This window comes from Delphinus delphis, chromosome 2 (genome assembly GCF_949987515.2).
Source record: "Delphinus delphis chromosome 2, mDelDel1.2, whole genome shotgun sequence".
In the NCBI taxonomy this organism is placed as follows: domain Eukaryota; kingdom Metazoa; phylum Chordata; class Mammalia; order Artiodactyla; family Delphinidae; genus Delphinus; species Delphinus delphis.
In genome coordinates, this window is record NC_082684.1 from 32640674 (window position 1) to 32665554 (window position 24881).

A 24881-nucleotide genomic window follows, 5' to 3' on the forward strand; every position below is an offset into this window, starting at 1 on the left:
GTAGAAGAGACTTAAGGGGAAAGAGAATAAATGCAAAATGGACCGTTAAGAGGCACTGGCAGAAAACCAGACCCGAGGTGCTGACAGGGATCTGGGCTACCCAGTGGCAAGGGGGATGGAAAGAAAGAATCAGTTCGGGAGACGGTGTAGAGCGAGATTCTGGAAATGGCTATCACCATCTGCTGCTTCCAGCCCACTTCAGTAAATGCGATGCAACTGGGTCACCTCCTGCCTCCCCCGCTCCAGGCCAAGAGCTGCTTCAGGCGCTGGAGGATGTGTAAGCTTGTCAGGAGCAAGCTTCACAAGTGCCCTCTCTCCAGCCAGGCTCCTCTTGGAACGGTCCCTCCAGGGCCGCCCGGGCAAAAAGGAAAAAAGCATACATTGGAAAAGAAGATTCTCTCGAAATAAAAAAATCAAACCATTATTATAAAGGAATTTACCAAGAACTGCTATATTTCCCCCATCCCATTTGCTGGAAGTCAACAAGCGCATCTAGCACTTTGTGTTCATATCAAAAAAGTCAGAGCAGGGCTTCCCTGGTGGCACAGTGGTTGAGAGTCCGCCTGCCGATGGGGACACGGGTTCATGCCCCGGTGCGGGAAGATCCCGCATGCTGCAGAGCGGCTGGGCCCGTCAGCCATGGCCGCTGAGCCTGCGCGTCCGGAGCCTGTGCTCCGCAACGGGAGAGGCCACAACAGTGAGAGGCCCGCATATCGCAAAAAAAAACAAAAAACAAAAACAAAAAAAAAGTCAGATCAGAGCATCCTAACGCAAAGCAAAGAAAAAAAAGAAAAGAAACAAAAAAAAAAAAACCCTAACCCCCTCCCCCAAACCGCAGAACGGTAACTCCAGAGTTACCTTTCCAAAGCCCAACCCCGGAGGCCAGCAACTCCGGCCCTTGACTCATTCTCTAGTGTCCTGGGGAACCCTCGTCAGACCTCAGCCCCTCCAAACGCTAGCCCGGGGACCCAGCTGCTGGCTCCCACCCTGAAGTCTTTGGAAGTGGCTGGGTGGTGTTCTCTGCACCCTGTCGGCCACCAAAGGGAAAAAGACACCTTCCCCAAAGCCACAGTTTGGTTCAGGCAATTTAATGTCCCACAAAAGACGACTGGGTATCCCCTGACCCTCGCCCCAAGGACACATCCGTCTGCTCTCAGAAATGTCCTCGGTACAAGGCCAGTGCGACACGCGCTTCTTGAGTGAGGCGGCCCAGCAGCTGCCTCTCGGGACCCACTGGAGACTTGCAGAGGTGGGAAGCCTTCTGCCAGGGGTGTCAGTCGCCAGGGGCCAAGGGGAGGTGGGAGGGAGAAGATAGAACAGAGCCAGGAACGATCCAGAAGCAAGGGCAGCAGAAGCATGTGTGGATGTCGCAGCCCAGTCGCTAAGGTGGACTTGGGGGTCGGGCTCCTCTCTCAGGGCCTGCGACATCCCCTGGCCACCCACCCCACGCCCACCGACCTCCTTAGAGGAGGATCACTGTGGGTGCGGAGCTGAGTGGGCCCTTGTCAAGTTCTGCACCAGACCCTGGTCGAACCTCCAAAAGACAGACTGTGTCCAGCTCGGTCCAGATACCTCAAAGAGGTTTCCTTGTAAAAAGACTTTTCTCCTCCTTCACCCGCCCAACACCCCTGGGCCTGTCACCTTCCGTGTCCACACTGAGAAACAAGCCCCAAAGAGTCTAGCCAAATTCCCAATTAGTACTACTAAGAAGCCCCACCTGTGTTTAATCCAGACCCAAGAAGCTCTTGATTGGCTTGTAGTTTCCCCTGGAGATCACTTCTCTCAGCCCTCCCTCTCTGGGAGCTCAGGTTCCTAAAGCCTCCAAGATTCAGTGCCCTGCGTCCCAGACTTAACTCTCAAATGGCTTCCAGAACATCTCTCTAAAACACTCACCCCAATATCCCAGAAGGCACTCTGTTTCTCAGGCATTTCTGTGGCCAGTGCAGCACAATATTTAAGAGCATGGCCTTTAGAATCAGGCAGAGCAGAATTTCAAAACCCAGCTCCACCACTCACTTGCTGTGTGACCTTGGCACAGTCACTTAACCTCTCTGAGCCTCAGCTGCTTCATCTGTAAAATAAGAATAACACCCTTCCATGGATTTGTCACAAGAACCTGTGAAATGATGCGTATAAAGCACTCAGCACATGCCTGGCACACTGTAGACGCTTGATAAACAGTAGCTATGTCTATTAGGACCACCCCACTGCCCTCAGACCAAAACAGGACCGGGGAGGCATAGGGAGTAGGGAATTGAAAAGAAAGACTTCAGCACATGGGTGGCTCCAGCTGGCTCCTTCCTCTTGCTCTGCTAAGGGTCAGCATAGAGCCTCCAGGAACCTCAGATGTGGCGGATGCTGGCCCCAAAAAGGCCTCTTCCTGTGATCATTGAGAACCTGTCTCTCCTGAAGAGGCTCCTGTCCCTGAAAGAGGTCTTTCTGAGAGATCCAGACCCTCCAGAGAGTTGTTGCTCCAGTGTAGAGGGACTTCCAGAGGATGGTTCCCTGTCCAGAAACGCTTCTGTCCTCGTCAAGTATCCCAGCACTCACACCATCTACCACTTGTTGGTTCAAGAGCTATGTTTCCTGACTCGCTCTTGGAGAGTTTATGATAAAGGTGGAAAACAAGAAGAAATGCAAGCATAGGATGCATCTATGTGCGTGGTTTAACTATTTGGGCTCTGAATATATGTAATGTAAATCACTCTACCCAGATGCACACATGAACTGGGCAAAATGAATTAATCTAGATTTTCCTCCCAAGGTGTTACCTGAGGCAGGTTCTTATTTCACTTGCACTCTGAAATAAAGGTCCCAGGAAGTAGAAAAAGGGCCCACCAAGGAGCACCACAAAGTAGGGCACATAGAAAACCCAAGACCCAGCCAGACTACGTGCACCAAAGATCAGAAGGATCCAGAGCTGGAGCCGCCCTGGAGTTTGTAAATCCAGCTACAAAGCTGTCTGGCCGGGGCTGGACCCTCACCCCTGGCTGGCTCTGGCTCTGGCCTCAAACACACTGAGCCTGCAGAAACAAACAGGGGATTACCCTGACCCAGGCTATGAGGAGACTGCAGTCTTGCTTTCTGAAAAAGTTGCAGCTTGCCAAGAAAAATCATCTCTGATACAGACGAGGAACATCTCGAAAAGAATCAGTGCTGCACACGGGCACGATAAAGCCTGCTTCCCGGAGAGGAGGCCTATTCGAGGTCAACCTGACCTCCTGCTTCCCGACCTGGGTGCCAGCCACAGACATTCCTCCAGGCCTGGCCCTGGGTAAGTCTCTTCTCCCATCTGGGTCTCGGGTCTGAAGCCTCCTGCATTTACTCAAGGCATCTCTCCTCTTTGGCAGGAATCCCACTGCACCAAGCCCGGCAGCCCTCCTTGACTTCATTGCCCAGTTCCCGGTCACCTTCTCTTCCCCACACTCACCCCTGCCTCTGTTTAATCCCCTTCTCGTTTCATCAAGGGCTCTCTCTTAACCTCATGTTACAGGACAGAAAGGAACTCTGCTCCACTCCCCCTGGCCGAGGTGGCTTGGAGCTCCTGCTGGCTGAGCAGTCCTGCCAACTGCTTGGTTCAGCTGCGAGCAGGGAAGAAGGACCAGGCCCTTCCAGCCTCCGTCCAGAAAACCAGAGCAATGGCTGTAGAAGCAGCCTGGCCCCGAGCAATCCTGCACCTCCCCTGAGGTTCCCTGGCACGGGGAAGAGGTTTCCGCTTACCACCTTACTGAGTCCAGCTCCTTATCCTGCCGGCCCCCTCTCACTCTCAAGTGATAGCAGAGCCCTTCCTGCCTGGCGTTTATCAGGCCCAGCACACACACGGCACATGCTCAGCTGTCAATGACCTCCAAGACCAAACCCAAGGCCTGGACCCTGCGAGGCCTCCTTGGATATGTAATACCAAAGCAACCGGAAGTTGGCCAGCACTTGCCAAAGCACGTCCTGCACGTACTACCTCAACTGGCTGTGTGAAATACAGGCGTGGGTTCAATCCCTAGCTCTGGTCTGTGGCCTTGGACGTGGTGTTTAAGGTACCTGTGCCGTAGTCCACATCTGTAAAATGCACGTGATAATAGAACCACCACATCAGGATACTTCTTAAGCGAAATAAAATGCGAGTGAAGACGTGTAAAATCATGCCTGGCGTCAGACAGCTCTCAGTAAATGTTCACCATTGTTCTTGTCACCACCATAACCACCTTCAGGCTCTCACAGCAACCTGGCAGAGATTAATGGAGGTTCAGAGAGGTCAAGCAACTTCCTCAAGGTCACCACGGAAAGAAGGGCTAGAACAGAGCTTTCAGTGAGGTCTTCTTCCTCCAACGTATTTCCCACCATTCAACATCCAGGAATGCTTGACGCCTATGCGCCATTCTGCTCAAGGAGCTACAATAGTTAGCAAGGCAAACGTGGTCCCCGACTACGCCCCCTGGAGGAGCAGAACGTGTGAAGAGAGCACGCTGGTTTGGGGGCAGCTGGACAGGCTTGGTCAGAGGTGCTGGCTGCGGGACAGAGCGGGGCTCAGCTGCCTCAAAAGAAAAAGCCATCTGTCCTCGGCAGAGCCTCTAGGATTGGAGGTCACGAGAGAGAGATACAGCAAGAGAAGGACTCCAAATCTCTCCTGCATCCGCTGCCCGGCCACTGGAGCCCTATTTTTTCCACTGCCCCTTCCCCATGCTCTCAGAGGAAAAAGGACCTTTCCTGCCCCAGGGCCTGACCCGCAGCTTGAAGCAGGGAGGCTGGCTCAGTCCTCCCTGAGCCCCTGGCACAAAATCCAATACTGAAATCCAACCTAGTCTGCAGGGGCTTGACTGGTCCTAGGACCGAGGCCTCTCCTTCTGGAACTTCTCCTCAGAACACAATTCAGAGGCCTGGCCGGCTTAGCTTCATTACGACCCTAAGGCTCTCCCATCAGAAAAGTCCTGTTTCTTGCTCTTCAAACAAAGCTGGCATTTGGAGAACGTAGTTCATGTGTGTTTGTTCTCTGGACGTGCGACTTCCAGACGTTGTCAGGGTTTTGGTAATACCAAGTCGGGAGATGGGAAAAAAATTCAAAAAGGCTGTGATGTTAACCACCTCCTAGGCCTCAGTGCCAGAGGGTCCCTGAGACAAGCCCCTTTGAGCCATCCCTGGGGAGGTGTGTCTTCACTTGGGAGGAGCCAGGACACCCTTTCTGTGTGTGCTCAGATTCTTTCCAGATCCATCTGTCTTTCCTGGTGGTCTGAGGTATAAGCAGGAAACTGGGTTGCGTTCCCTTCTCTGCTTATTTTGATAAGAAGAAAGCTGGAAAAAGAACAACTTCTAACCTACAATGAACTTTCTGGATAGAGCTGCCTGACCTTAAATGGGCCCCTGGAGATAGATTCCCAGAGAGCTCGCAGCCCTCATGTCTCTTGGTTCACTCCTCCCAGTGTTCAGTCATTCCGTCAACACATACTTGAACCTAGTGTGTGCCCGGCACTGTTGTTAGTGCTGAGGATACGGTGGTGGGCAAAATACACAGCAGGCCCCTGCTCTCATGGGCTTCACATCTTAGGGGGCTGAGACAGACAGACACGTACACTAAGCAATGGACATACTCCTTCAGCCAGGAATTTGTTCTCTGCAGAAAATAAAACAGCTGATGGTACAGCAAGTGACTGGGTCACGTGGTCAAGGCAAGACTGGAGGGTGGATGACATTTGAGCACAGACTTACATGTCAAGAATGTGCTGCCCGCACAAAATCCGGGGAAGACCAGGGCTCCTCCCCTCAAGAGCCTCCCAGTCTAGTAGAGGAGAAAAGATGCACAAACACAAGAGACACATCCCACCTTACCTACCTTACCATATCCTAGCTGATGCAGGAGGTGGGAGATGGTGGGGGAGGGGAGAGGGGGGCAACAGTCAGATTATGTAGGACTCAACACAGCCCAGGTTGAGGAGTTTGAATTTCATCCCAAGTGCCGTAGAAAGGCATTGAAAGGTTTTACACAAGGAGATGATGTGATTTGATAAACTTTTTTTTAAAAGATTCACCCCTAATAAGAAAACAAAGCAATCCAATTAAAAAGTAGACCAGGGCTTCCCTGGTGGCACAGTGGTTGAGAGTCCGCCTGCCGAGGCAGGGGACGCGGGTTCGTGCCCCGGTCCGGGAAGATCCCACATGCCGCGGAGCGGCTGGGCCCGTGAGCCATGGCCGCTGAGCCTGCGCGTCCGGAGCCTGTGCTCCGCAACGGGAGAGGCCACAACAGTGAGAGGCCCACGTACCGCAAAAAAAAAAAAAAAAAAAAGTAGACCAAAGACCTTAACAGACATCTCACCAAAGAAGATATACAGATGGCAAATAAGTACATGAAAACATGCAAATTAAAACGACAATGAGATACCACTACGTGCCATTAGAATGGCCAAAACTTGGAACGCTGACATCAAATGCTGGTGAGGATGTGGAGCAACAGGAACTCTTGCCGGCTGCTGGTGAGAATGCAAAATGGTACAGTTACTTTGGGAGACACTCTGGTGATTTCTAACAAAACTAAGTATATTCTTACTATACAATACAGCAATCATGCTCCTTGGTATTTACCCACAGGAGATGAAAACTTATGTCCACACAAAAACCTGCACATGAATGTTTGTAGCAGCTGTATTCATCATTGCCCAAACTTGGAAACAGTAGGTGAATGGATAAATAAACTGTGGTACATCCAGAGAATGGAATATTATTCACCATTAAAGAGAAATGAGGTATCATAAAAAGACATGGAAGAAACATAAATGCATGTTACTAAGCAAAAGAAGCCGATCTGAAAAGGCCACACACTGTATGATTCCAACTATAGGACATTCTGGAAAAGGCAAAACGATGGAGACAGAAAAAGGATCAGTGGTTGCCAGGAGTTGCAGGACAGGGATGAATGGGCAGAGGACAGAGGATTTTTGGGGCAGTGAAAATACTTCGTATCAAAATATGATAATGGACACATGTCATTAAACATTTGTCCAAACCCAAAGTACAACACCAAGAGTGAACCTTGATATAAACAACAGACCTTGGGTAGTAATGATGCGTCAATGTCCACTCATCAATTGTAATAAATGTCTCACTCTGGTGGGGGAAACTGATAATAGGGGAGGCTGTGCATACGTCAGGGCAGGGAGTATATGGGAAATCTCGGTATCTTCCTTTTAATTTTGCTCAAAATCTAAAACTGCTCTAAAAAATAGTCTTTAAAAAAATTTTAAAAAGATTCACCCCAGCTGCTATGTGAAGAAGGATAAGAAGCAAGGGGATCAATAGCGAGGTTATCGGGCTTCCCTGGTGGTGCAGTGGCTGAGAGTCCGCCTGCCAATGCAGGGGACGCAGGTTCGTGCCCCGGTCCGGGAAGATCCCACATGCCACGGAGCGGCTGGGCCCGTGAGCCATGGCCGCTGAGCCTGCGTGTCCGGAGCCTGTGCTCCGCAGCGGGAGAGGCCACAGCAGTGAGAGGCCCGCGTACCGCAAAAAAAAAAAAAAAAAAATAGTGTGGTTATTGAGGGTATCCAGGCCCAAGAGATGGGGATATCAGTTCAGAGCAGGATGGTGTAAGTGGAGAGAGCAAGAAGTCATTGCAGATGGGATGCAGTGCAACAGGATTTGCTGATGAACCAGATGTGGGTGGTTAAGAAAAAACCCATCCAGTAGTTCAGGCCAAAGCCAGATATCTCCTGGCACCATATCAGTTTTTCCCTGCTTTATTGAAGTATTATTGACAAAAGTTGTATATATTTAAGGTATACTACATGATGTTTTGGAAAAGATATATATTGTGGAATGATTACTACAATCAAGGTAATTAACACATCCATCACCTCACGTAGTTACCTTTTCTGTGTGGTGAGAACACTTAAGATCTACTCTCCCAACAGCTTTCAAGTATGCAGCACATTATTATTAACTATAGTCACCATACTGTACAGTAGATCCCTAGAATTTATTCCTCCTATAACTGGAAGTTTGTACCCTTTGATCAACATCTCCCCACCTTCCCCACCCTCCCCCAACCCCACCACCACTCTTCTCTCTGTTCCTATGAGTTTGACTTTCTCAGATTCCACGTGTAAGGGAGTGGCACCACGTCCTTGCTTAGCCTCTTCCCCGCCCTATCCTGCTTCCCTCACTCCCTTTCCTCAGAGAGCATGTTCTCAATAAATCCTGCGCCAGAATCCCTGTCTCAGGCTCTGTCTGAAACCAGGGAACACAACTAAGACAAGGCCTAAACAAAGACGTCCCATAGGAGTCTGGGGGTGAGGGCTAGAGAGGGAAACTTGAGAGTCATCAGGGCACAGATGTAAAGCCATGGGCTTCGATGAGATCATCGGGGGAAAGAATATAGCTGGAGACAGAGGGTCCAGGACCAAGGCCTGGGGCAACCCCACACCGAGAAGGGGCAGAGTGGGAGGAGGCAGCCACGGAGACTGACAAGGAAAACCCAGCGAGATCACAGGAGGGCCAGCAAGTCTCTCGCTCCTTCTAGTACACACTAAGTCCCCATACGCTTCCACCACACCCACCATCTGCACCCAGGTTTCAGAACCAAGGAGAGGAAACTACATTTCCGTGGAAATAGAATTGCTGTGTTCACTCAAACATTTATTGAATCCCACAGTGAACCAGGCAGTGAGCCAGTGTGGCGGGTGTAAAGACTACAGACCCTGGGCTTCCCTGGTGGCGCAGTGGTGGAGAGTCTGCCTGCTGATGCATGGGACGCGGGTTCGTACCCCGGTCCGCGAGGATCCCACATGCCGCGGAGCGAGCTGGGCCCGTGAGCCATGGCCGCTGAGCCTGCGCGTCCAGAGCCTGTGCTACGCAACGGGAGAGGCCACAACAGTGAGAGGTCTGCATACCGCAAAAACAAAACAAAACAAAAGACTACAGACCCTGCCCCGGGAGCTCACCTAGGGGAGGAGAGAGCCAGCAGGTAAGCGAGGTTCAGTGTGACAACTGAGGGGATGCAGAAAGTCATGGGTCAAGTTCTGTTGGCTTTCAGTTATCTCATCTGCTCATTCCACTCCCCTCCTCTTCTCAGAGGTACCCTCTCCTCCACACACCAAAAACAGAGTGAGCCCTCTATGCCCATGAGCTGAAACAATGTCGAGCAGTGCTTCTCAACCTTTAAGGGATATGCATCACCTGGGAGCTAATAAACATGCAGATTCTCATTGAGTGGGTCTGGAGGGGACCCAGAATGCTGCATTTCTAATAAGCCTCTAGGGGATGACAGTGATGCTGGCTGGGGACCACACTTTGAGCATCAAGGGTGCAGAGAACACATTCCACCCAACAGCAAGGGTCCAAGGCAACAGCAGGAGGTCAACCTGAGCCATGATTTCCCCCAGAAAAGCCTGTTCCTGCAGCAGGCAGGGCTCAGCTAACCCCGGGCCCTACTCCAGCATTTCCAGCAACAGCACGTACAGTGCCTGAGCACATGGTGATGTGCAGAACCTTGACAGCCTGAAGCATGATAAGAAGAGTAGAAGAAGCAGGTAGCCACATCCACCTCTGTCTATCGAGTTCGCTGACTTTATGCCAGGCCCGTGCGAAGGACATGAAGTGCCTTTTTCAGTCTATTTGTACAGCTTGTCGTATTTGCACTTATATCTTACGAACGAAAAAGCTGCAGAGGTTAAATTACTCATCCAGGACAGCACAGCCGGTACAAAGGGAGTCCCACCCGGAAGCCTGCACTCTGCGTCCTGACATCTGATGAGCTAATGGAGTCGCTCTGCGCTGGGCACTGCCTGATTCTGCAACAGAGCACTGGGTCCCGGGAGGGAGGGGGTTGGGCAGATAGGAGCAGTATGCCTGGTGGGGCATCCCATGACCACGACCAGCCCAATTCACCAGGCGCACTTCAGGGATCCTGGGGTAGAGAGGAGGCCTTCTTCCCTCGGCCCCCGTTTTTCCCCATTCTGATGCCTAGCCTGATGTTTCTGGTTTTCACCACAAAGTACTGGAGGCTTCAAGACTGACGGAGCGTTTTATAAAAGGAAAGAAACACATGAGAAGCATTGGTTCACTTTCCAGCTAGACGACGCAGTGAGACCACCCAAGTTAGGGCCCCAGCCCAGCCCCTGGGAATGCTCTTTCGTTGGAAACAGAAAACTAATAAGATTCTCCTGGGATTTATGTCAGCCGTCTCCCTTCCCAGAATACAAAGCCCTGCAAAGACATGGGATTTCATTCACCCACCTCGCAGACAAGTCCAGAGAGGGGGAGGGTTTTGGCACTGTCACCAGGATGGGAGCCCCAGAGGACAGCGGGTGGAGCGTGTTCACCTCTGAGGCCCCGGGACCCAGAGCCCAGAGACCCGGAACATGACGCATCAGGGGTGTGCAATAAATGTTTGTTGAATGAATTGATGTCTCCTTCTGCTCTACTGGGAAACTTGGCCCAGAACAGAGAAGAACGCATCGCTCTAAATTTTGCGGTGAGTAAGTGGAAATGGAAAACAGGGCAGGCTGTGAGCTTCGTGACCTGGGAAAGTCCAGGCACACTGCGTGAGATGCGAGGGGCTGTTCAGGCCACTCCTTCTCCCCCCAAGCCTGCAAGATCTCACCCACAATGGAGTGACCAAGGCAGAAGGCTGTGGCGCTGCGGGCCGCAGAGTTAAGCTCACTTCCCCCGCTGCCCCTGGCCTCTCCAAGCTGTGACTCAGGCTGGAAGCAGAGCTCAGGAGGCATCTGGCCAGCCCTGCGGCAGGAAGCTGGTGTGAAAGGGGTAGCTCAGGGCCCATTCCCGGCAACGAAGTGTGGGCTCTCAGCCCCTAGGAATTGTCTCAAAGGACCCAGGGTGTGTCGAACACCCTAAGGAACCCAGTGTTAAAAAGCACAGAGCAGGGCTCCCCATCTGCACGGTGACTGTGAACTGGTTTAAAGGGTGGGTGGAATTGCAACAGGCCACCTCCAGCCTCCAAACCTTTCCCCGTGCCTGCCCTTGGCCTAGAGCGCTCCCCTCCCCTCCCCTCACTGAGCAAGTCCACCCCCCGCTCCAGACCTCACCTGGAGCAGCGCATCCTCAGGGAAGTCCTCGTGCCCCTCTGACGCTCCAGATAGGGTCAAAGCTCTGGGGCCAAGCAGCTCTCCTCTGTAGCTCTCACCACGCGCAAGCTGTATTTTGTTTCTGTGATTATTCTATTGCATCCCTGACTTAGACAGCAACTCCACGACTGAGGGCCACGTCTGTTTCGCCATCATCATTGCATCCCCACCTGGGGCTGAGCCCGGCACAGAGCAGAAGCGAATGTGCTGGACGAACGTTAGAATAAGGTTGGAAGGACAGAGCAATGGCGTTTGGGGTGGAGCAAATAGTTTGATACAGCAGGAAGAGGCCATGATGCATGAGCATCTGAGTTACGACTCTAAGACCCAGTTGTGGCAACAGCTGTCAATCATTGGTTCAATCAATGAACCAATGTTTAACACGGGGGCCGCAGGCTCCCAGGGAAGGACCCCCCTTCTCATCGGTACCTGCCTAATTTGCATATTGGTAAAACCTATAGCCAGGTGGGTGTCAAGGACAGAGCCGGCCTGGGCACTAATCTCATCAGCACATTAGGGTTCATTCATTCACAAAGAGTCAATCACAGCAAAGCCCTGGAGACACCAGTCATGAAAGGAGTTTCCCACAACAGAATATCAGGGCTCTGGGCCTCGCTCTGATGCGATCCTTCAGAATGAATCCATTCTACAGCCACAGCGTCGGCAGCCACTACGGAGAGAGGAAGCCCACCCACACCGCCCAGGAGACGGTGGGTACGGCAGGCACCCACGCTGGTCTTAAGGTATGATGTTTGCTTCTTACCTCCACTCCAGGAGTGTGTGTGTGTGTGTCTGTGTGTCTGTGTGTGTGTGTCTGTGTGTTGTCTTAATAGGACAGTTGAGTCCAGATGGTTGTGTTAATTCTATATTGGCTAATCCTCCAAATTTATGTTGAATAATTATATAATAAAAACACACTTTTTGACAAATCTACTTCTGGCAGGTTTCCACTGATTTCCTCAAAGCCAAGAGACGGCATGAAGTAGAACTCCCTGTGGGTCTTAGGTCCATCCGAGCCCAACTTCAGTCTGACAATGGTGGGTTAAGAGCATGAAATCTGAAGTTGCCATAAGAGCTTGAAGGCCAGTTTCACATTCACAAGCCAAGTGCTCTTGGGTTTAGGTCAAGTTTAAGAGCCCAGTTTCCTCTGTATGTCCATCATAGGTCTGTGAGGATACTGCATGTGCCCGGCACCTTCTAGGTCTCCGTAAGTATTAGCAGTAATAACTGCTGTGGTTGAAATAATAATCATCATCATTTTTGAAAGTACATAACGCAAAGCTTTCAGGGTATGTGTGGGGAACAGTGACTCCCCCCGTGGGCTGGAACACAAGCTGGACAAGGGACGTGAAATGCTGGGAGGCAGAGTCCAACATGGGAGGAAGGGGCTGGGAGGGCCACACCAGGGGGCTGGGTGTCACTCTGCAGCCCGTAGGAACACATGGGTTTCTGAGCGTCCACTCTGCCCCAGGATGGGAGAGAGTTGCTTAGTCCAGTTCTTCCCATGGGCCTGACCTGGCTGTACCAGGCAGCAACAGGGTTTCCCAATGGGAAGCCGGCTCCATGAGAAAAAAGATTCTACCCCCTTCTATAAAAATAGCCCTAAGTCGGCACTGCTCCACCCCAAGGGTGTGGCCCCCAGAGGCAGCAGCAAAGAAAACATACAGCTTAAACCCTAGAGAAGCAGGAATCAAAGGCACCACAATCACCACCCCCTTGATATCCACGTTAATGGAAAGAGGACGCGTCCTCATCCCTGTATCATTTGCCTGGGTGTGTTTGGTGCCCTGAGAATTACGCAAAACACCACAAAATGCTACATGTCGGAAGGGACAGAGAAACTTTGTTCTCAATATCCCACGGTCTTTGCCAGCTGGGCAGCTATGAAAAGTGTTACCTCTCAGAATAATAATAGTAATAATAAGAAAAACAAACATTTTGTATTGCGAGGCATCGTTCTAGGTATTTAATGTGTTAATTCATTTAACTCTCAAAACAGTTCTGTGGGACACGTATTTTTTTACAGAACTTAAAGTTGAAGAAACTGAGGCACAGAGAAGTTCTGTTCGCTGGCCAAGGTCATCAGCTGGTAAGTGATGGAGCCAGGAATGGAATCCAACCAGTCTGACGCTAGGGTTCATGGTCAAAACCACATCCTACAGGCATGAAGGAAGGTGAGGTAAGGTTTTGTCCTTTAAAGAGGACACTTCATGTCCTCTTGACACTCCTTCTGACTTCCGTTGTGTTCATTCAACATCTAACGTTCATTAACTGAGCGTCTACTGTGTGCTTAGACTTTGGAATCGTCCCTAAAAGCCCTTTGGAAAAGACATCCAAGTTCACTGGCCTACTGCACTTTGCTCAGAGGATTTTGTTCATGTAGAAACCAGAAAAACAGTGTTTGCCGTTTTAAAAAAGAGGGTTAAGAAAGAGAGTAAGCCAGAAGAGTACAGCTGTGTTAAGCATTCTTTAAACGGGCTGATGTGTTGCAGTCCAAATGTTAACACACAGAAGACTGCAAGCGTGCTGTCCCATGCTGTACACGAGGCTTTTGCACAACGTTCAGTCACAGAACTTCTCCCAGGTTATTGCTCTGCAATATTTAGATGCTTCCTAAATGTGTCATTCATTGATTAAGAAACTATGGGTCTGTGTTTTGTTTTCATTCAGGCTGCACATGTCTGTTCACGTGAAATTCTAGAAACAAGTAAAGGTCACTCCATCAGCACATGTGCACTAGGTCAAATGCACAGGCACATGTACCCAGCAAGTATTCTCCTCAAAGCGTTTGGGTCAATTGCTTGAGAACCCACGAATGTGTAACTTAACACGTCATAATAACAGCCCGCTGTTGACAGTTTGAGACTCTATTATAAACCTGGATACTTCTTCCCTGGCTGACGTATGGGGGGAGGCGGGGAGAATGAACAGCTGTTAAATGCTACTAGTAATTTGAAATAAAAAGTATCTTACTATCCTTCCTTCATACTTCTGGGTCAGTTTAACTCAAAAGCATTCTGCTACTGCAATGTAAGTCCAGACTTTCTCAACACTTTACAAAAAGACAACAAAAACAAGATAAAAATCAGATAACTTCGAACCAATCAAATATCACTGATATCTGTCCTGCAGATTGAAGTTCCTTCCAAAATTTTTGGAAGAAGAATTATCTTGCTTTTTAAAAGTTTGAAGGTCACTGCCCTATAATAATGTAGTTTAAGTCTGAGAAGTGAAACCATTCGTTCCACATGCTGCCAGCATGTTCTAGATCTCAGGCACTGTTCTAGGCACTGGGTCGCTGCCCTCATTGGGCTTTCATTCTAGTGGAAGGACATAGCTAATAAACAAGTAAATCTCTAATCTAACAGGTATGGAGGTTGCTAGGGAGAAAAACAAAGCCAGACACAGGATGTCAGTTCTTAGCCACAGGTTGGTCAGGGAAGAATCTCTGAGAAGGTGACACACGAGCAGAGGCCCGAAGAAACTGAATGAGCGAGCCTTGTGGTTTTCTGGAAGGAGACCATTTCACACCGAGGGCATGGCAAGTGCAAAGGCCCTGAGGAGAGAGTGTACCTGGAGTATTCAGGGAGCAGCGAGGAGGCCGTAGCAGCTGGAGCAAAGGGGCAGCACCAGGAGGTCAGATCAGAGAGGCAGCAGAGAGCAAATCCCACGGGGCTTTGGAAGCCGCTGTAAGATGGGAAGATGGGAAGCAGAGCAGTGACTGAGCCGATTCTGGTCACAGAAGGTTCACTCTGCTGCTGTGTTGACAGTGAAGAGGGGCAAAGGCTGAAGAAAGGAGACCACATGGCAGCTATCGCAGTCATGCTGTTAAGAGTAATAGGCGTGCACCGGGGTAAAGTGGCAGAGGAGGTAAGAAGTGGGTGGATTCTGGACACACTTTAGAGTCAATAAAATCTGCTGACGGATATTATTTGGGGGGTGAGAGAAAGAGAAAGATCAAGGATGACTCCAATGGTTTTGTCACAAGTGTGAAGATGGCTTTGTCACTGATTGAGTTTGGAAGAGGACAGGGTAAATGGGTTTGTTTGGTGGGGTGGTGGGAAAAATCTGGAATTTGGTTTTGGTCACTATTAGTTTCAGATACCTGTTAGACATCCACGTGGAGATTCGTCGAGTAGGACGTGGGTGTATGGCTATATCCAGACTAGAGACATAGGTTTGAGATCGCTCTGCATACGGATGCTGTTTAAACTCTCCAATTAGGTGAGATCGGCAAAGGAACGAGTACAGATACAGAGGCGTTCCCAGGGCCGAGCCCTGAGGAGATCCAGTACTCAGAGGCGGAACCAGGGGATGAGGAAGAACTGGAGATGAGACGGATGGGGAACATCCGGGAAGGTAAGATGAGAACTGAGTGTATCATGAGGGAGGCAGAGAACAGGTGTGTCAAGTGCTGCTGAAAGCCCAGTAAGATGAGGACTGAACCGACCGTGGAATTAGCCAGCCTGGAGGTCAATGTGACATTGACAAGTCTCAAAGAAGAGGTGAAGAGGGAAGCTTGATAGGTGTGAGTTCAAAATGAAGACAGAGGCAAGGACTTGGGGAAAGTGTGAATAGACAACCCTTCCAGAGAGTTTTGCTGTCAAGGGCAGCAGAGAAACAGGGTAGTACCAAGAAGGACACATGGGAGAAATTATAGCAGGGTGGACATGGAGGAAATGGTCCAGTAGAGAGGAGGAGAAATAGTGATAGAGAACACAGGGAGGCAAACGCTAAAATGATGTCCTCATAAGTGCAGGGAGATGAGATCTAGTGCCAGAGCGGAGGGCCTGCCTGGGAGAGATGCAAGGGCAGTTCATCCGCCGTGATGGGAGGACAGATGGAGCCTCTGGGGATGGGCATGGCCTCCAGGTCTGGAGATGTAGGAATGGCAGACCGCAGAGGTTCTTTTCTCTTGCCTATATTTTCTCAGTGAAAGAAGAAGCAAGGCCATGACCTGAGGATGAGGAGGGAGGTGGATGTGCTGGAGGTTGAGGGGAGAATGTGTGGACTAGTCTTCTAGAACAAAGGGAGATTGAATGGGCTAGAGACACAGAACAGGACTGCCAGGTAGCCCTTGGGATAAATGGGAACAAATTTCAGTGAGAACAGAAGGGTCTCATCAGTGAGCATCAGTGTCCAGTGAGCATTCCAGTTGGAAACAGGGTAAGACTTACAGATGGACCAAGACATTCTAGTCACTGGGCCCCTCAAGAGGGAGCCTTGTCTTATGACAGCAGCTACTTCACCAGACCCAGGCAGCCCTGTTTTGTTTTTTCTTCCTTCTTCCTTCTGGTGCCTCCCACTTCTGACTGGCTGTTTAGGAGCATTTCACATCTGTCAACGCATAGAAGAGGCAAGGAACAGCAAGGCTGACTACCCTGAAGGCGTCGTAGTTTTTGCAGAGGTCAGCAAACTCCTCCGGGGGACACATCTGGTCCAGCTCCCTGTTTTTGTGAATGCAAAGCTGTATTGACTTTATAACACAGCCACACCCACTCTTTGACTTATTGTCTGTAGCTGCTCTCACACTACAATTAGCAGAGTTGAGTAGCAGAGACCCTGTGGCCCGCAAGCCTAAAATAGTTACTATCTGGTCCTTTACCCAAAAGTTTGCCTACCTCTGATTTAGAGCAATGGTTTGCAAACTTTACCATGCATCAGAACCTCTTCTGGGACTTGTTAAAAACAGATTACTGGGGGATTTCCCTGGTGGCGCAGTGGTTAAGAATGCACCTGCCAGGGCAGGGGACACAGGTTCGAGCCCTGGTCCGGAAGATCCCACATGCCGCGGAGCAACTAAGCCCGGCTGCCACAACCACAACTACTGAGCCCGTGAGCCACAACTACTGAAGCTGTGTGCCTAGAGCCCGTGCTCCGCAACAAGAGAAGCCACTGCAATGAGAAGCCCACACACCGCAATGAAGAGTAGCCCCTGCTCGCCACGACTAGAGAAAGCCTGTGTGCAGCAACGAAGACCCAACGCACCCAAAAATAAATAAATAATTAAATCTTTTAAAAAAAACAACAGATTACTGGGCCCAGCACTGGAGTATCTGATTCAATAGGTCTGGGGTGGGGCCCAAGTTTACATTTCTCACAAGGTCCCAGGTGATACTGGTGCTGCTGGTTCAGGGACCACACTTTGGGAACCACTGGTTGAGAAAAAACCCTGAATATGTCCACATTGGTCTACTGTGCTCATCTCATGAAGATCTTATTCATGACTCTGTAGTAAACTTGAGCTTTTCTGTTCTAACTTTAGGTTCAAATGTAAAAACAGTTATTCGAGAAAAAGACACACAACTCTTTTTTTTTAAAATTCTCTTAACAGGGAAGGGATAAGTCAAGGAGAAAAAGCTGAAAGAGCCTTTTCCCATTCCTACTCTTCTGCCTAGAAGGTAAGGCTATAGCCAGAACTCTAGAAACCGTCTTGTGACCTTGCGAAAGGAAGCCACAGTGTAAGGATGATGGTATAGAAAGATAGAAGAACCTGGGTCCCTAATGATGTCGAACCACCAAACATCTGGAGTTCCTTTATGTGAGTGAATAAATCCAGCTATAAAGAAGCCTTGACAATAGTTGAGTCTCTGTTAATTGCAGCCAGACACCACTCCTAAACACTAGAGGCTCAGGGTATATCAAAATATAAAGATATACTGAAACAAGGTTACCAAAATTGTATTACATTTTAAATATATACACTTGACAAATGAATGGGCTTTTTCCACACATAAAATGCAATTTACTATAATTGTGCTGTTTACCTCTTTCAATCCTGAAAACTGTAACCTCATTTGGAAGCAATATCCAAAACATTTAAATAGAAATGCAAGTTAAAACCACAATGAGATGCCACATACCTACTAGAATGCTGAAAACAAATACAAATAAATAAAAAATCATGACAATACCAAGTGCTGACGAGGACACAGAGCAACTAGAACCCTCATACACTGATGATGGGAATACGAAATGGTGCAGCCACTCTGGAAAAATGTTTGACAGCTTCTCATAAAGTAAGATATACACTTACCCTATGACCCAGCAATCCCACTCTTAGAAGTGAAAACTCATGTGCATACAAAAACCTGTACGTGGATGTTTCTAGCAGCTTTGTTCAAAATGGCCCAAAACTGGAAACAACCCAAATGTCCTTCAAGTAGTGAGTGGATAAACAAACCATGATATATACTCAGCAATAAAAAGGAACAAACTATTGATACACGCAATAACATGGATGAATCTCAAATGCACTATAATAATACATGAAAGGAGCCAGGCTCAAAAGACCACATCATTCCATTTATAGGATATTCTGGAAAAGGCAAAACTACAGGGACAGAAAACAGATCAGCGGTTGTCAAAGGTTAAAGGAGGAGGCGTCGATTAAAAGGAGCAACATGAGAGAATTCTGGGGGCTGGTAGCACTGCTCTGTATCTGTATTGAGGTGGTTACACAACCCTGTGCATTTGCCAAAAAGTCATAGAACTGTACACCAAAAAGCGTTTCATTTACTCTACGTAAATTTTAAAATAAATTTTAAAAAAATTTAAATGAATGCCCTTCAGGAAAATAGGTCTGGGCATGGCTTTCCTGGGATGTTCTCCTTAGCTCCAGCCTCAACGTCTGCCCCAATCTATTCTATCCCCAGTCCCCACCCCAGACACCGTCTGGACGTCCCCTCTCCCGCATCTAATACAGTGGTAGGCAGAGAGGATCCTCTGCCAAATCCTGGACACATTTTAACACCAGCCACTAACTGGCACCCCTGAAACTCAGAACAATAGCCATATTGTATGCGGCCCCATACAAGCCACTGCATAAACATTAGCAACAAGTTCCATGGTGACTCCCTGCTACTGGCCTTTGCAGCTGCCCAACTGCCAGGACTTGAGGATCTGCCCAGGGTAACGTGGAGTCTGGATACAGTTCAATATGTCAGTTAAATCTATAGCTCATAACGGTCTCAATCCTTGGAAACCCCCTGGTAATAATATAGACAACAGGCCCACTCCCACTGGAGTCCCCCAGCTTCAGGCTTCCTAACAGTTTTCCTTGATGACCTCCCAGAGGACACTGTACCCTAAAACTTTGAATGTCCAGGGTTAAGCCGTGAGAGTCAAGCCATGGAAAATCCATCAGCTAAGGAGGGATTCCGACCAGGGGCACACTTGACTAGACACCTCCTCTGTATAAACACAGTGTGTCTCTCTTAACCTTATGCAGCTACTCAGCCTGGTTTACTAAAAATTGAGTATCCGAGACTTATTGCAATAGGGGTACTTTTGTCAACCAAAAAAAGAAACCCTTCGAACATAAATCATTTATGGCGCCCTCCACATTAGCTGGCATGAAATAAACAGAGCCTGTCTTGTGGGCAAAAGGTGCCAGAGTAGCTCGCCAGCTTCAGGCCTCCTGCCTGGCCATCATAAACTCCACCCTACATGCTTGAAATACAGTCAAAACCTTCACAGAAAGATTTCTTCCCAACTGTTTCTTTCCACCCACCTATGCTTGGTGACCTGAAGCCCGCTCTGATGTGCTATGAAGGCAGAGTCGTGTGTTGGAAAACACAAGGGCTTGGTAATAGACAGACTTGGATTCAAGTCCAGTCTCTTCCTAGGGCCGGAGCACTTTTCTCAAACCTTAGCTTGCGCACTTATCAGTGGGGATAACTGGTCCCCTCTGCAGGACTGTTGACAGAAGTAAATGAGAGTCTATGTAAAACATCTAACATAGACTTGACTCATAAAACGTGCTCATCACACTTAAGAATGCTTTCCCCCAGGTAATTGCCTCTATCTGGAATTAACCCACGTCAACCTGAAAACATCGCTAACACAGAAAGCAGAGGCAAATGATCAGAGGCCAGGAGGAAACCATCTGCTCCAAGCCAGGGAACCCAGTTCAAAGGGGTAACTGATATGTGAGGGAAGAAAAAGAAACTTGGTCTCCAGTTGTGTCCCCTTTTTTTTTAAATTGAAGTATAGTTGACTTACAATGTTGTGTTAATTACTACTGTACAGCAAAGTGACTCAGTTATACATATATATACATTCTTTTCCATATTCTTTTCCATTATGGTTTATCACAGGATATTGAATATAGTTCCCTGTGCTATACAGTAGGACCTTGTTGTTTATCCATTCTATATATACCAGTTTGCATCTGCTAAGCCCAGACTCCCAATCCATCCCTCTCCCACCCCCATCCCCTTTGGTAACCACAAGTCTATTCTCTACATCCGTGATTATGTGTCTGTTTCATAGATAGGTTCATTTTAGATTCCACATATAAGTGATATAATATGGTATTTGCCTTTCTCTTTCTGACTTACTTAACTTAGTATGATAATCTCTATTTGCATCCATGTTGCTGCAAATGGCATTATTTCGTTCTTTTTTATGGTTGAGTAGTATTCCATTGTACATATGTGCCACATCTTCTTTATCCATTCATCTGTCGATGGACACTTAGGTTGTCTCCATGTCCTGGCTATTGTAACTCATGCTGCTATGAACATAGGGGCGCATGTATCTCTTTGAGTTATAGTTTTGTCTGGATATACGCCCAGGAGTGGGATTTCTAGATCGTATGGTAATTCTATTTTTAGTTTTCTGAGACGCCTCCATACTGTTTTCCACAGTGGTTGCACCAACTTACATTCCAACGAACAGTGTTGGAGGGTTCCCTTTTCTCCACACCCTCTCCAGCATTTGTTTTTAATGATGTCCATCCTTACCAGCGTGAGGTGGTACCTCATTGTAGTTTTGATTTGCATTTCTCTAATAATTAGTGATGTGTCACCTTGACTAATAATCACGTGGGTCCCTTCCTAGGGAGTGTTAGACCAATAAACCTCTGGTCTCTCGATCCCCCCATCCTCATTCACACCCAGGTAGAATTCCTTTTGGCCCAAGAATCAATGAAAAACAAATTAAATGGCCAAGGTCCATGAGAACACAGATTTTTAAATGTATTTTAACTGCTCCTACCTCCTAGGGTACTCTTGGAAAACGCCCTGACATTTTCTGGAAACCTTTTACACAGCATAACTTAAAACCCAAAATTGTTTTCCAATGGAAAATAGCTCTTCACAAAAATAAGAGAATGAACATTCATGAAAGATACAGTCACAATTTTGAAAAACTTACACAAACCCTCACCAGAAATCATGTTACCCCAATGCTACACTCTGAAATGAAAGCTGTCTTTCTCCCCAGGCACACTTTCCACCACCTAGACACAGCAAGGGGAATTTCCTAAGTTGGAATTCAATGTATCAGTCTATAAAATCAATGTGAAGTCCAACAGAGACATGCATTTGCTTAGAGAAGTTTCCAACAAATAGAGAAGGGCATGACCCAATCCCTGCTATCAGATGGAGTTTATTACCTGTTCAGATCATAAGGTAATGTTTCACACACTAGTTAAATTACGCAGCATACAGAGTAAACATGCACTATGATTCAGACTTACAAGAAACTCACACACTTAGGATGAAATGCTGGTTGGTACCGTTACCAATAGGTGGTTATTCAGCACCCGATACAATGTTGAGCCTGGAAATATAGAAACTGAAGACAGGTCTCTTGTCTTCTGAGTTCTTTTGACGTAGTTGGGAATGGGGTTCCTGCCCTCAAGGAGCCCACAGTCTAGTGAGGCAAAAAGACAAATTACAGCAAACAAACCAATCCATCACCATTGAGGGCTTCAGCAGAGGTGAGTGTATAAAGTGCTGGGGGACAGAGAGGTAGAAGAGAGGGGCACTTCAAAGAAACAGTCCGGAGAGTTGAATTCTCCCAAATAAAATTCTCCCACAAAATCCACACACACACACACACACACACACACACACACACACCAATACCTCAGATGAACAGGAGAAAAGGGGGAAGGAAAGAGAAAGAAAACCGAAAAACCACTCCCCTGCACCGTTTCAAGCCCAGCCCGCCCCAAGTCCTAACTGTACCTGAGGAGGTTACTGCAATAGACCAAAATGGTCCCCTCTTCCAGCCCCCAACTCTAACAGGAAGAATGTCGGAGGGCACTGGAAGGCCAGCGTGCCACCCGCAGAACCCAAGGCACCGTCAGAGTTAGAGAAGCAGCCAAGATACACATATTTTTCAAAGAACCGGGAGAAAGGCCAGATGAGACAGAGGGCAGAAAGGATGCTGAGGCCCAGGCCCTCCCAGTCTGGCTAGCAAACTCTCAGGGGTCTAGCTGTGTTCTTTCCTTCTCTGCATTTAAACACAGCCTGTCCTGTGGCCAGTCTGTCCTGGTTCCCACCATCCTCTGAGCAGCAGCCAGCAAGAAGGTGTAACACGGCTTCATGCGAGGGGACAAAACGTCAGGAAAGGCGACAGCCAGCCCTTACCTTCCTGCCTGTAGATAACTGTGCAATCCTATCGGTCAACATTCACGTTGGCAACGAACAGACATGCAGCTTCAGTGGCGGCTCCATTTCTATTAACTGTTTTTATACACAAGAACTGCAACTTCCTTTTAAACAAGGAAAACGAAAATCTCCATGACCCCCCCACTCAGAGGAAACTATCAACATTTTAATGTGTATTCTTTTTCTGTGCATGTCTATCATTTACAAAATGGAACTCTACAATACTATATACAATGGATGGACCTCCATTTTTTCCCACACTAAATCCATTGTGAACTTATCCATGTCAAAAACAAAGCACAATTTTTATAGATTGTGCCACAGGTCTATGCCACAACTTACCTACTTTCTATTTAGGTTCGTTCTTAACTCTTCTCTTCTGTTTCTGTCTTATCCACCCTCATTTTTACTGACTGTCACTGAATTAGTGGCACATTGTCCTTACCGGCAGATTCTGTGTCTGGTGAGGACCCAACTCCTGCCTCCTAGATGGCATCTTCTCACTATGTTCCCACATAGCAGAAGGGGCAAGAGAGTTCACTGGGGTCTCTTTTATCAGGGCACTAATCCCATTCATGAGGGCTCCACCCTCATGACCTAATCACTTCCCAAAGGCCACCCCGCCTCCTAATACCATCACATTGAGGGGTTAGGATTTCAACATATGAATGTGGGGTGGGGGACACAAACATTCAATCCATAACACTCTAAAACTCAGTAACTTAAAGCAACAATTTTGCCATGCTCACAGATTCTGTGGGTCAGGAATCCAGAAACGGCACAGTGGGGATAGTTTTTCTCTATTCCACGAAGGACTCAAAGAGTTGTTGAGTGGTCTCCCCTCAGGTGCATGTGCTGGAGAAATCTGTCCTTTTGGAGACAGTGGCACTTATCATTCAGATAAGTTTCCTAACACGAGCAAGAAATGCATTCCACCAACAAGTGAGTTCACGCACACACCCAACAAGTGAAGATCTAGACGGAGACAGCTGATTTCACTGCCTCGACGGCAGAGGTGGGAAGAAGTTCCACAAAAGTTCATTTCTTGTAAAGCTTAGTTTATGACATAACTACGTCAGTCAGAACTGTTGCAAATCAGTCTCTGTTGAAAATGACAGCAACTAACATCAAACTGACTTAAGCCAAAAAAGTATATGAGCTATTTATTGATGTATAACAAACCACTCCAAGATTTAGTGGCTTGAAATAATTTATGATTCTGTGGGCTGACTGGGATCTTCCTCTGCTAGCTTCACTCATGCAGTTGTATTCAGCTGGCATGCCCATTAGGCTGGAAGGTCCAAGCTGGCCTTCCTGACATGGTGGGCAATTGGTACCAGCAGTTGGCTGGAGCACTCCTGTTCTCCTGCACATGGCCGCTCATGTAAGAAAGACTCACTTTCTTACATGGTGGCCTCAGGGCAAAAGTCCAAGAGGGTGAAGGCAGAAGCTGCAAGGCCCCTTGAGGCCCAGTCTCCAGAGCTCACACAGGGTTGCTCTCAACACATTCTATGAGTCAAGGCAAGACACAGGCCAGCCCAGATTCAAGAGGTGGGGTCATAGGCTCCACCTCTTAATGGAAGGAGCCACAAAAAAACTGTGGCCATGCTTTAGCCACCACAGAAAGTTACTGGCACATATAAATGGGAGAAACAGGGGAGCTTTAAGCCTAGCTGTATCCAGATGCTCACAACATATTATCAGAAATCTGTCTCTTTCATCTCTCAGGTTTGTTTTGCTCTGTGCTGGCTTTATTCTCCGGCAAGCTGTTCATCCGTCAGGACCAAGTGACCACCAACCACTCTAGGCCTACATCCTCACAGTGTCCCAGCCCAACCAAGAGTTTCTCTTCCCCAACAGTTGCAACAAAAAGTCCCAGAATTGAATTCATGGGCCCAGCTTGGGTCTCATGACCATCCCTGACCCGAGAGAGAGCACACACTCATTGACCAAGCCCAGGTCACACCCGCACCCAGCAACTGGGAGGGGGGATCAGTGCACTGCGATGATGGGGACTGAGAGTAAGGGAGAGGTTTCTCCCAGAAGAAGGTAGAGATTCTATTACCAGGAAAGAGCGAGTAGATATTAAGCAGACCAAAACCTCAGATGTTTACTACAATAGGCTTCTCAGTAGGTCACAGGGCAGACTCCCCACAGAATACAGTGAATGGCTCTCTCCCAATGCATCATGCAACCAGGCCAGCTGAAAAGTGCCCGTTTCCCAGTGGGGTAGTATGTGAACCACTGAATGACTTGTTGCACATCTGAAAAACAAAGACGTCAGACAAAGCCTTTGGCGCCATGCACTTGCACAATTCTTCCATCTGGCAAAAGATGTCCTTTCTTGGGCATTTGTCACATTGCTCCCAAAGATGCCCCTCCCTAGTAGGAAGCAGAATGCTTTGTCTTTTAACTCAGT

At 48.3% G+C, this 24881-nt stretch overlaps 1 protein-coding gene across 3 annotated transcripts in view; it reads right to left on the minus strand.

The window, feature by feature from the left end:
* The window catches only part of SMOC1 (SPARC related modular calcium binding 1), a 152050-nt gene that overhangs the window by 107019 nt on the left and 20150 nt on the right, over positions 1-24881 (minus strand). The gene's annotated exons all lie outside the window — the stretch shown is intronic.